Source organism: Tauraco erythrolophus, chromosome 2, assembly GCF_009769465.1.
Source record: "Tauraco erythrolophus isolate bTauEry1 chromosome 2, bTauEry1.pri, whole genome shotgun sequence".
NCBI lineage: Eukaryota > Metazoa > Chordata > Aves > Musophagiformes > Musophagidae > Tauraco > Tauraco erythrolophus.
Genome location: NC_141466.1, coordinates 109,495,941 through 109,508,100, shown reverse-complemented (window position 1 = coordinate 109,508,100; position 12,160 = coordinate 109,495,941). Strand labels below are relative to the sequence as shown.

The following is a 12,160-nucleotide window of genomic DNA, read 5'->3' as shown; positions in this document are numbered from 1 at the left end:
AACCATACCAGGACTCTGTGAAAAGCTCATCCTGCAAACTGGTTGGAGTCATGCAAACATTTTGAAAGTGAAAGCCATTACTTCCTGACCTTTGCTGCTTATATCCAGGGGCAAATCTCTGACGTGTAAACCCAGTGGCATAAATAGGTTTGATTTACACATAGTAGTATGTGAAGAACAAGGAACTGTGAAAAGCCAAAGGTTTGTTTATTTATTTGTAAAAATCTGTAATCACACATTAAAATCCAAGACAGACTAGAAAAGACTTAAGCTGCGTAGGTTTTGCTTCTATAAATTCTCTGATTTGTCTCAGTGGATGATGAATTTGGTCATCAGTACCATACCCAAGTAACACACTCAACTGTTTGTTTTACCTATTTTTAATTTCCAGTGCTTCCAGAATCAAGATAGATAAACAAAGAAAGAATAAGAATTCAGAGGAAGAGATTCTTTTTTTCTTACAGTTTTCATTTACAAATGTTAAGGGACTTTTCTAGTGTAGAAATAGAAATGTTTTGCATTAACAGCCAGGGCTCATATCTCTCAAATGCTTTAGTGTTTAAAACAAACCACTATGCTCTGTGAGTCCTTCGATGTCAATGTGTTTTTATTTGGGTGCATTAGGTTATGGTAATCCATGTACATCTTGCGTATTGGAGTATCTGGACCTTAGACCCTCTGAAATCGCAGGCTGGGTTGGGAAATAACACCATTAGCTAGTATAAATTTACAGAGCTTCAGAGTTGCTGGGTCTATTCCCCTGTACCCAAGGTTTTGACCCACAATGAGTGGCAGATGTGCTGTATTTGGAACAAATTTGATTTTATTTTTTTTTACCTGCTCTTCCTATTAAAATAACAAACCCAGCACTGTTTGTAAAATTACCCAGATGATTTAAGCAATTCGTGAATCAAGCAGCGACACTGGGGGAGGCGGCAGCTTCTTCAGAAATCACGTTCATCTTTAGAACTGACATCTCTGTTCATGGATGTTTCACAGCAATTACAAGTTTGTAATCTTTGCTTTTGCCAGGAATTTGCTTATGCATTACTCTTTCATATAGTGAAAACTAGCACTCCTTTTGCATTTTGTAGAATATTACTGTTCTATCACAGTAATTTTTTTTCCTAGTATTGTCTGCCTCTTCTATTTCCAGTCCTTAAAAAAACCCAAACAAACCCACAAAAATCCCTGGGCTATTCACAGCTACACATGGCTCACACATTACCCTGTGCGCTGTCTAAAGCCATTCTTGCCATAGGCTTTATTTTTGGGAAAGCTACACACAAAGAAATTGGGAGTACTTTAAGAGAAAAATAAACATTTTAATGTAGGAATAAGAGCATATTTAATTTAGCCTTAAAATAAGTTTCCCATTTAGAAAAAACTATGTATGCTTAAAAATAACAAAGGTTCCATTTCTTGAAGTTCATGGCAAGTTCCCTTCTTAGTAATAAATATTCAGACTTCCAAGGCATGTTTTCATCCAAGGCATGTTTTCATCAAAGCCATGGCAAAAGAAAAAAAATAAATTAAGAAATAATGCAAAATATGCTAGATTGGGATTCTCCAGGACCTTTATTCTGTTCCATGCCATGTCATTGGTCTGCTGAATAGCGTTAGGCAATTTGTCATCTTTCTGTGTCTCATTTTGCCCATTTGTAAGAGGAGATAGTGATACTCCCTGGAACTGCAGTTTAAGGTCTGTGTTAAAATCTGTAAGTAAAAGATGAGCATTATTAATAAATAGTACCATAATATTATTAGTAGTAACATTTGTGTAGGTCTTTTTTTTTTTTCTTTTTGTGTTGATTTCAAGAGGCCCTGCTCAAGCAGCTCTGTGTGGGAACCAAGAAGAAAGCTGAGTCGCCCATAGACCCAGTAGAAGAGGGGCTACCTGTCTGAAACACTTAGCTGCAGGAAAGGCCTGGTCCTTTACTTTGTTTCCAAGTCCCACAAAAGTGATGGGGATTTTTGTCATCATCACACAGCTGAGAGTTAAGACCAGGGTGCTCAGGAGACTGTTTTAAACCATTTTCAATTCTTGTCTTTACCTTTTTTAGTTTCTTATGGGCATTTGCATCTCATAATATGAAAGAAATATTTTCTCCCTCGTAGAATCTTACATTTCACTCTTTTTAGTTTCCATAGCAAAAATACAGTTTCAGGCTTTCGATAGGAGACCGTGACAAAGTGATTTTATAGCCAGTACTGAAAGTGACTAAACTTGACAACAATTGTATTTTATGACAACCTCTGCTTTCATGTCCACAGCCTACTTTCCTATCATTGGCTGTGATTTTTTTTTTTTTCCCTTTTTCTCCCCTTCTTTTCCTCTCCCCTCCTCCCCCTATGACTTTTTTAAAACATGAGCAATTCTGTATCTCTGCAGTGAATGGAAACAAATCCTTTTACCAGGAGTGCATTTTAATGGGCAGCATGCTTCACTTAAGCCACCAGAACCTTAAGTGTATAATATTCAATTTTTTACCAACCCAGAACCAAAGCTTTTTCTTGAGAGCAATGCACATAAGAGTAGTGGAAGAATTAGTATTACAGAACTAAACCAGATTAGGAGGGAATGTGAATTAGATTTGGTAACAGATGGTGCCGTGGAAATTAAAGGTGCTTTGCGAATGGAAGCGACAGCAGCTTGCCTCTTTCCTCTCCTGTCTCTCTCTTTCATGCGCTTGATAGACGGGTATAAATCACAACAATCCCGTCTTGACAGCCAATTTCGAGAATTTGATCTGGTTAAAGACATGGCTTTCCTGCTCAACTCACTGAAACCGGCTGCTATTTTATTTTTATACAGCACCTTGTCATATTTAGGAAAGTGGAATCACCTGCCTCCCTTTAATGAAATTTTCTTTAATTACAGTTTTAGCTCTTTAGTGTTAATTACTTTTCCATTCAGCCTGAGTTCTCAGGCTGTCTCATAGGAATGTATTTCTCTCTCTTGCCCCACCTCCTTGCACTATTCACGCATATGCTTTCATTTTTCTAAAGATGCTTTTTGTTGTTGGAAGTTCTTGTCAGATCTGTTATAATTAGATCCTAATTATCAGAATTATCATTATTGTGTAGGAAGAGGAAGCATTGTAAACAACTGTTAAAGTTATAGGATCTTGTTTGACAGAGGAGAAACCTTTCAGGATATACATGAATAATAAACAAGCAAACAAAAAGCCCTGCTAAGAACTCTGACTGGGAAGCATGTCAAGAGCTGGATAGCAAATGCTCTCCTTGGCAGGAAAATTCACCCAGGTTATCTCCCCATACCTATTCCTCCAGTCTCTAATCCCACATTTTTTGGAAAAGATCAGAATAAAATTCCCACATTTTTTGGAAAAGATCAGAATAAAATTCCCTTGCTTCAGTTTGCTTATGTAAATATTCATGTTTACAGCTCTCATTCAGGTGTCCAGATATAAAAATCACTTTTCTGATGTGTGTCAGAATCGACTTATAGCTGCCTTAATACAATTACTTTTTTGCATTTTAAGGCTGCAAGTGTAAGCAAAGAGACTGCTGTGATGCATGAAGACGTGGAGATGCTTCTGCCATGCAGTAAAAGTCCTCAGAGTGAAAAAGAAAAATAATGGAGTATATCTCTCAAAAAAAAAAAAAAAAAAAAAAAAAAGAAAAAAACCTCTCAAAGTACGAGAAGATCCTTAGAGCTGGCAACTAACAGTTGGTAGAAATAAAGCTTCCTACTGGCAGTCAAATCAAATGTAGTAACAACTCAACGACTCCCTGCTGCTAGCTGACAGCATGGTGTAACACACTGGGACAAACATTCACTTAAACACTGATTGCAGGAAAACGTCATTTTCCAACTCACCAAGTAGCTGTTTGGTTGCTTGCGCGTGCACGCGCCCATGTGCAGGGGGGATGTGAAACCAGTGCCGCGAGGCTGGGAGAGCAGGACACGCTCGGGAGCCGGCGGAGTGAGGGGGTGGCAGAAGGATCACTTGCTTTATAAGTTTTAGTCCTGAGTCCTTTAAGACGCTCGCTCTCTGATACTATTTCTGGTGTGTTCTTTCTAATCGCTTCTCCAATTTAACAGAGCTTGGCTGGCAAATTATAATTCTTCTGTTACAAATCTGCAGAAAATCAGCAAGGGAGCTGAGTGGGGAGGCAGGTAGGTGGTCTGCGCACACCTACGCTCTGCCTTTCAGCCGTGGAAGGAAATCGCTGCTAGAAATTGTGAAAAATCTGGTGATGCAAACTTTGACTCTGTCTTGAGGCTGAAGGCATTTTTTTGTCGTCTTTTTCCTTTTGGAAAGTGGTGAATGACAGCTATGTCTCTCTGATCTGTAGTACTGGCTTTCTGACTGGTGCAAGTAACTCCTTTTGATGCTGTAATCATTTCAAAATAATCCCTTTTTAGAAAGCCTGTTATGTTCTTGAATAAATCTTTACTTATTTTTGTAGTTTTGTATTTTTCTCCCTTGAAGTAGCTGAACGTAGCACTTTATGTTCTTTTGTTATTTCAGTTGATTTCTCTTAATAGAAAGAATCCTCACAATTAATAATTAGATGACTCCTTGACACTTTACCATGTCCTCTGGGGCTAGAGAGATCAGGTGGATTCCACCTGATACCACCGGAGTATAACAGCAAGTAAAATGATGTTCCATCACAGAAAAACAGCTCAATTCTTAACCAGAGTTTTTGCTGTCTTCCAACACGTGACATGACTTAAAAATGTAAGTCTGCAGTTTGAAAATAGAGTAATAAAATCTTACTCTCCCTGATCAATATACTCATTTTCATGTGATGAGTTTTGGCCATTGTTCTAGTAGTCACATTGCAGCCTTTTGGTTGAAGCTGTTTGGGCATGGGGAGTCTCTTAGTGTGGTTTGTACAGCTCTCTACTTTTCTCTTGCTGCAGAGCTGACTCGTTTGAGGCATGGTAAATACTGCAGCAATAAAAAATATGTGACATTAGGCTAGAAGCCAGTAAATGAGAGAAGGTAAGTCTAAGGTATTCTCATGATATGATTATGACTTCAAACAACTTCTGTGTAAAAATGTTAGAAATACAGGAGAAAAAGAGAAACCTAAAAATTAAGTAGGTGTATGAAGTATTTACTGAAGTTTAAGATGTATCAAAACCATTGTATATACACAAAATACAAAAATCATACATTTCTGCTGTGTATAACTTCCATGCATTCCAGAATAATTTTAAGTGCCGTCTACTTCTTGTATTGCCTTCTCTTTAGTATTTGCCACTTTTTTTGTGTGTGTTTTTGTTGCTTTGGTTTGGGTTTGTGGTGGTTTTTTTTTTTTACTGTTTGAAAGCTGAATCATCAGAGCATACTAAATAAGTGTATTTTTCTGCTGGAAATACATGAAATTGGTAGAAGTAGGCAAGTCTTTTCTGCAGGAAACTTTCTTTGGTGATGGGCTGCTAGTAGTAGTGTGTAACACAGCTAATAGGCCATTCTTTGCAAACGCACGTGAAAAAACAAAGGTCAATTTTGTGATTTTCATATCAGCTTTATTTTTTGCCCTTCAGTTAGAGGTTGGTTTGTTTGTTTTTGTAAGTGTGTTGCAGATACATATATTGGATGTATTGGACGACTGTGTCACTGAGGGCTGGCACCTCTTCAAATGTCTGGTGTTTTGGCTCAAAAGATACAAGGTCTTTGAGTTTTCTTCCCTGTTTACTTTTTGTTCCTGAAAGAGTACTTGATAATCATTTTGCAGTCTGAAAAGATTTAAATTCTGTTGGCTGTAAGTGCTTCAGCTTTTAAATTCAGAAGAATAATGTTATAGTCTGTCAAACCATCGGATCTGTATGCTGCAGAGCTTGTGCATGTCTAAGGATACATTTAATTAAACCAGCATTAGTGCATCTATACAGACTTATTAAAACACTTAGTTTGTCTCAATAATATTGATTAAATAGCAGTAGTTTGTTTAATCTAAGTGTATTTTTGCTATTACTACATTACTTCCAAGTAATCAGGGTAATAGTCATCATCAGTGAAATATCACGTTAGTTATGAAGTAATGCCATAAGAATTGATTTAGACTTGGCAGGAAAGGAAGGCTTTCTGTCATATAGTGCCAAAGCCCGATTTGGATTATTAGAATTAGAGTTTTAAACATAATTTCTGTTCATATAAACAGGGTGTGTTTTATAGGCTTATAGGTTATTCCATACTCTGAGTATCCATTATATCAAGGAACACCTCAGACAGTTAATTATGCAAAACACCATGTAAGTAATTACACAGTATTATTATGCATTTAACAGTTTTATTGATTTGCCAGTTGCTCACTTACAGTATTTAGAGCTATAAACAAGAGATGCTCACCCTCAGTTGAAATAGGTCCAAGGAAATGAGCTAAAGATAAATGACACTAGTATGCATTGTTGCATCAGATGTAATCCTTAAATGTAGAAGCTGTCAACAGTGATAATTTGCAACACATTGGGGTATCTCAGGATCATTTCCTTCTTGTTAACAAAGTTTATCAACCAGGAAGCACAGGGAATCAACTTGAAATAGAAAGGGAAGCAATAATGAATATTTATACGTATGGCGGGGAGGTGGGTGGGGGGTTAAAACAATTCCCCCTCATTTTGGAGGATCTGTAGTAGTTACAAATCAGCCACTTGAACATTTTGCTTTTTCAAAAGCAGCATGGAAAACAAACTAAGTGCAGCCTCTCAGATTAGGTGCAAATATGAAGGGCCTCAGATAATGGCTTGTTTTGCTAAACTAAAAATGACCACGCAGTAGTGTAGTTTTCCACTGCCTTGTATGTAGGAAGTGCTTTAGCAGAGCTTTGTAGATTGCATACAGAGCAGTAATAACTGTTTGGGAAGCTGGATCCTCTGTCAGCAATCCTCAGCTAACTTGGGCCACTGCTGGTAACAACATGATGGCTTCAAGCATTGCTTCTTCTGTTCCGGCTGCTAGTGGCTCTGACAGCTGCTCTGGAAGAAGTCTTGGGCTTGCTTTGCTTTCCTTTGCCAAGATGAAGTGGTGGAGGTTTCAAGAAAACATGAAAGAAAGAAGAAATTACAAAAAACAATGAAACATTCAACATTTGTTGGGAAAAAAACCCGACCACAGCCATTCCGTTTTCCACAGGATACTCTCTACTACGTGGTTGTACGTGTGTGTTCATTAATAAGGACTTAATGTGTAATAACAGCTTTGTTTGTGCGTGCATGGGACAAGATTAGCAATACTTTTCAATTAATGATCTCAACCACTAGGTTAACCAAGCAGGCTGTACGATATTTCTTATTAAAAGAAGAAATCCTTTCTTTTCCTTCCCCCAACTAAGCCAGTGCACCTTAATGCAATGATGATATGTTAGACCCAGCAGTTGTCAAAGCATCGTATTACTGTGATGCCATAATGACACCCTGTCTCTGTAAAGTAGTCATGTTTTCTCAAATCACACGTTGCACCGTTGATTTCTGACATGACACTTCATTCAGTCACTTTCCTTTTCTTCGGCGTCTCCATTCTCTGACAATAGCAGCTGGTGCCCATTTTCCTGCTAAGTGATTCACATTTTGCCACTTTACTAGAGTGCAATTAGCTGAAGCAGAAAAAAATGCTCAATATAAAGCAGTTTGGCTGAAATCGTTGCTCAACTCTTTAAGAGGACCCAGTGAAAGTCTCGAGGTGTTTTCATGGGCATCAGTGCAAGAAGCAACGTTTTAATTTCCTTCCACACAAACATTGTTTCCCTCTTGCATTCGGAGAAGCAGAGTATGGGAAATCACTGGAACATGCCTCACTGTTCCTGTCTATTGATTTTGGTACAGACCTGTGAAATGATACCGAAAGTAAGCACAGTTTTTGAGAGGAAATGTGATCTTTACTGTCAAAGAAAGGAGCTGGCTCCCATTGCTGACTGGGTGACCTAGACCAGGACTTGGTTTTCATGGTTAAAATATGAGGATAACAAGTTAAGACCTTTTTGGTCGACATCCATGAGAGCTAGAGGAATGCATTGGAGGAAAATCAGATGGATTGCAGTGTTAGAGTAAAAAATACCTAGGTGTGCATAATAACACCTGCCTTGCTGATGCTCCCGTGTAGTAGCTGTCATTAAAAATGTCAGCTGATAACAACCTATTCTGACATTTATGGAAATAGGGTAATTCTGTCCTCCAGAAAAGAAAAACTTCGTGTGCAGGTAAAAGTGGACTTTTGTGTTGGTCTATAATAAATTCTAGTTCACTCTGATTATTGTAACTAATTATTACTCTCACTGAAACCACCAGCGCAGCTCTGAAGTAGTAAATGATGCCGTAAGCAGAGCTTTTCCTACTTGAATAGCGAGCGTGAATGGCGTTCACGGATTATAAAGTATTGACATGTTGTTTTGACCTCCTTTAGGTATTGATAATAAAGGAGGGAGAGATGGGGGAAAAGCAACATTCTGGACCAGTTGGATGGAATATAAAGAGATCCCAGTGGCTTGAATGGGAAGGCTTTCTTTTTTAAGGCTATATACTGTAATCAGATGCAGTTAATTTTTGCACTCCACTTGTATATTGATACTGATTTAGCCCGTGTCAGCACTGTCAATATCATTAGTAATGTGGCAGGTAGATGGAAATATGACTGTGATTGCATTAATAAATTCTTAATATATTCAACCTTTCATAAGCACAGAGCATTACAATTTATTCACTATTGTTTAAGACCATTTTAAAGCAGAAGTTGCATATTGAAGCGCTCTTGTCGTTGCACCCTTCTACCAGCAGTGACTGGCTTCAGGTCTTTCTTAAAGAAAGAAGTTGTGAAGTAAATTTAGTAGAGATGTGAAGAGTCATACTACGTATTGCATTTTATTTGAGGCTTGCAGCACCTTATGTAGTTTCTCTTGAATATGGGCGTGGAAATGTTTCTAGATCCAATCAGTGACTTTCCCAACAGTCACTGAAAGGAAAGTTTACCCGAGAGCTACTAGTTCTTAGAAAACTTACCTGTGAACAGCCCACCACAAATGGAGCTGCCATTTATTTGACTTAAAATCTAGTAAAGAAAAAAAACAACCCCACCAAGGCTTTAAAATAAATACTGTACGTTTTTATATGACACATGTTATTTCTATTCATAAACCTTAACTAAATTTAGATTTTTATTAATCCAATGTGACCTAAATTTTTGCATTAACAGCACAATGTGGAATTGGGCATATTCTCTTTGAATGCAGATAAAGCCATCATCTTGAAAATAGCTCTTTCTGACAAAAAGGTGTTCTTTTGAAATAAAGTCTTATTCACTACATTCCTCTTAGAGTTAATGTGAATTTTAGTGCCTCTGATTTTAGATTGAAGCGAGGTCTAGAATAAAAACCACCGGCTGACAATTGAATTTATAGATAGTTGTGAATATTTCAGGCTTGAATAATAGAGCTGTAGAATTTCAGACACAGAGAGGAAGAGAGAATTAAGCTCCAGCTGTAGTTTTAGACTATAATGCAATGGTGTCTAGGAATTCTTCGGTGTAACGAGCTAAGTAGTAATTAGGAGGGAACTGAGGGAGGGTTTTACAGAGATCTAGCCTAGGCATTATTCCAAATGTTCAGCGTGATAATTTGATGGTGGTCCCACCTGCCGTCCGTATAAGACGTCTCTTGAATTACTTTCCTTCAGATGCGGTGCAGTAACGAAGGAGTGAAAGCAGTAGGTGTACCTTAAAGCACCCGGTCTCGTGTCTGGTTCACCTTCTTCAGGGGATTGAGAAAGTTTTTTGTGCTCAGAGTCAGGCGCTGTTGTTTTCACTTTTCTTTGGAACAGTTAATGTTTTAACCGCATTCGTGCTTTGCCAGCGTGCACCAGTCCAGTCTGTACTGTTTAAGCTGTAGTCAAAAGCAGCTCCATCTCGGTTAGTACCAGAAACTGCTACTTCAGAAGCATCAACAGACCAGCTTTAGCCTAAGCCACGCTGGCCATCGGGTTTTAGTGCTTGTAGAACTGAGGTTATGCTTTGGTTCTGACCACTTGGAGTGGGAGATAGCCACTTTTGCACTGGCTAAGACAACATGCTTTTGGACAACTAATTAATTGCAAATGGTTTTTCTGGGAAGGGAAGATTGACATTTGAGCTCATTATTGCCCAAATTAGAAAAAAAGTCGGCAGTGGGAGTCTTAGACAAGAATGTACCATCAAGCTGGTTATGACAGACTGTAGGCAGTGACTGTTATTGCTGTGTTTTGAGACTTTGTATGTGGAGTCTCAGCAGCAGGAAGATGAAAAGAAGACCAAGTACCTGTTTAGGCAACAAAAAGGACGTTAGTGTATAGAAAAATAGTGTAAAAAATAAGTTGGTAGAAGGTGAAAGTTAATTGATATTTTTGATCGTAGCTGTATAAAATTCAGTGTCAAAGAAAGAGGAGAGAGAGACAGAGAGACACCATGTTTTAGTACCCTAATAACTTCTAACTCCAGTCTGAGATCGTAATGTATGTGAGAGCGGTCCAGTAATTATAAGGTAATAAGTGGAGTGGTGGTGTAAGTGCTCTAAATTAAAAGGAATTCACAGAGCTGCTGTAAGTCAGTGCCGACCCGCTTTCTTTCAAATGTTGACTTGAGAAAAGTGCTTAGCCCAGAGTGCAAGTAGAGAGACAAGAGAGAGCTATCTATTAATTACAGCACTCATTAACAGTGACGGCTACAAGGCAGCAGATGCAGAAGAAAAGGCACACGCTCCTGCAGGCTGGCAAGGGGATTTCCCCCCCTCCAGTTCTTGAGGAAAGGACAACACAAGCAGGTGGTCCAATGTAATAAGATATTTTCACGGCTTTAACCTTCCCATTTCCTTGGTTTATTTGCTGACACCAGATAGCTTGTTCCTTCCCCCTCCCTCAATAAGTACTGATTTTGAATTTGGAGGGTAGCGTTTCTGCACATCAGCCTGACTGTTTTCCAAATTCGCGTGTTGTTTGTTTTCAGAAGAATTTTACAATAACAATCAAAAACAATTGAGAGGTCCTAAATAAGATCCATGGGCACTGATTTTAGGGTAGATCTCATCCTAATCAGATATTTTTAATGAAGGGCCAGGCTTTGATCTCAGTTACCCTCACTGGAAACAAAGTCAACTCTCTGGATTTATGTCTATGTTCTGTTGGTGAATTTGATTCCAGATCTTGAAGTAGAAATTGATACTATTTTTTTTTTTAACACAAAAAGGTAAAAAATTGAAGACAAGATCTCTAAAATGACTTTAGAAAGTTAAATCAAGTCAGTCAAATTGTCTGGACTTATGCATTTGCTTTGAAAACATGAATCTATAGCTCCAGGTGGATGGCCTTATGGGGTAGTTGTTTTTCTGCTGAAAATGTTTCTAGAGAAATGCTCGTAACTGTCATCTGTACTTTGGCAGCTACTGAGTACTGTCAGGAAAATGCTGGGTAGGCCGTTTGCTACTGTGGTCTCATGATCACAGCTGTAGAAGGTGAAGATACTATCTGATTCAGAACTTTCTAGTTATTATTTTTGTCCTTTGTTCTCCCTAAAATGTGTTTAAAAATAATAAAAAACTTGGGGATGGAATAGACAAGGATGATTTTCCCCCTGTAGAAAGCACTAATTTGTCAGATCAAATGTTAATATGGTTTTATTTTGGATGCTTAATTCTGAAAACGTGACATCTGAGAAATAAGACAGAATTTCACCTCATGAAAGACAAAACTTGTATCTCAAATTTTCTCTAATGTATTTTTTAACCAAGAATGGAACACGTAAAATGTCAGATCGTATAGAGCTGCAGATGTATGGGATGGTGGCATAGTTATTACTGGTCAGTCTGCGGATAATGGCTGTAAAGTAATTGCAGCCAGAGCTGATGAATTATTTCACTTAGATTTTGTGAAAATGGAGTCCAGCCTTAATTATTTGTTAGAGTTCCCAGTTGATTGCTACTCCGGTACTAAATAGCTGTATCTATACTAAAGCAATATTAATAAATAAAAAAAAAAGACTACGAGAGACTTGCTCTTCGATTCTGAGATCAGATCAATAGATGATGGATATGTGTTTTAGTCAAGTGTCTTGACAAATATTAATTACAGAGCAGAACATTTATGTGATGGAACTTGGAAATATTTGTTCCTGATAATGATGGAATTTACGGAAAGCACTGATGGAAAAAGGAAAGCATTTAA

The 12,160-nt window shown here is 38.0% G+C and overlaps 1 protein-coding gene across 1 annotated transcript in view; it reads left to right on the top strand.

The window, feature by feature from the left end:
* ESRRG (estrogen related receptor gamma) overlaps positions 1-12,160 on the top strand; it is a 375,092-nt gene that overhangs the window by 233,617 nt on the left and 129,315 nt on the right. The gene's annotated exons all lie outside the window — the stretch shown is intronic.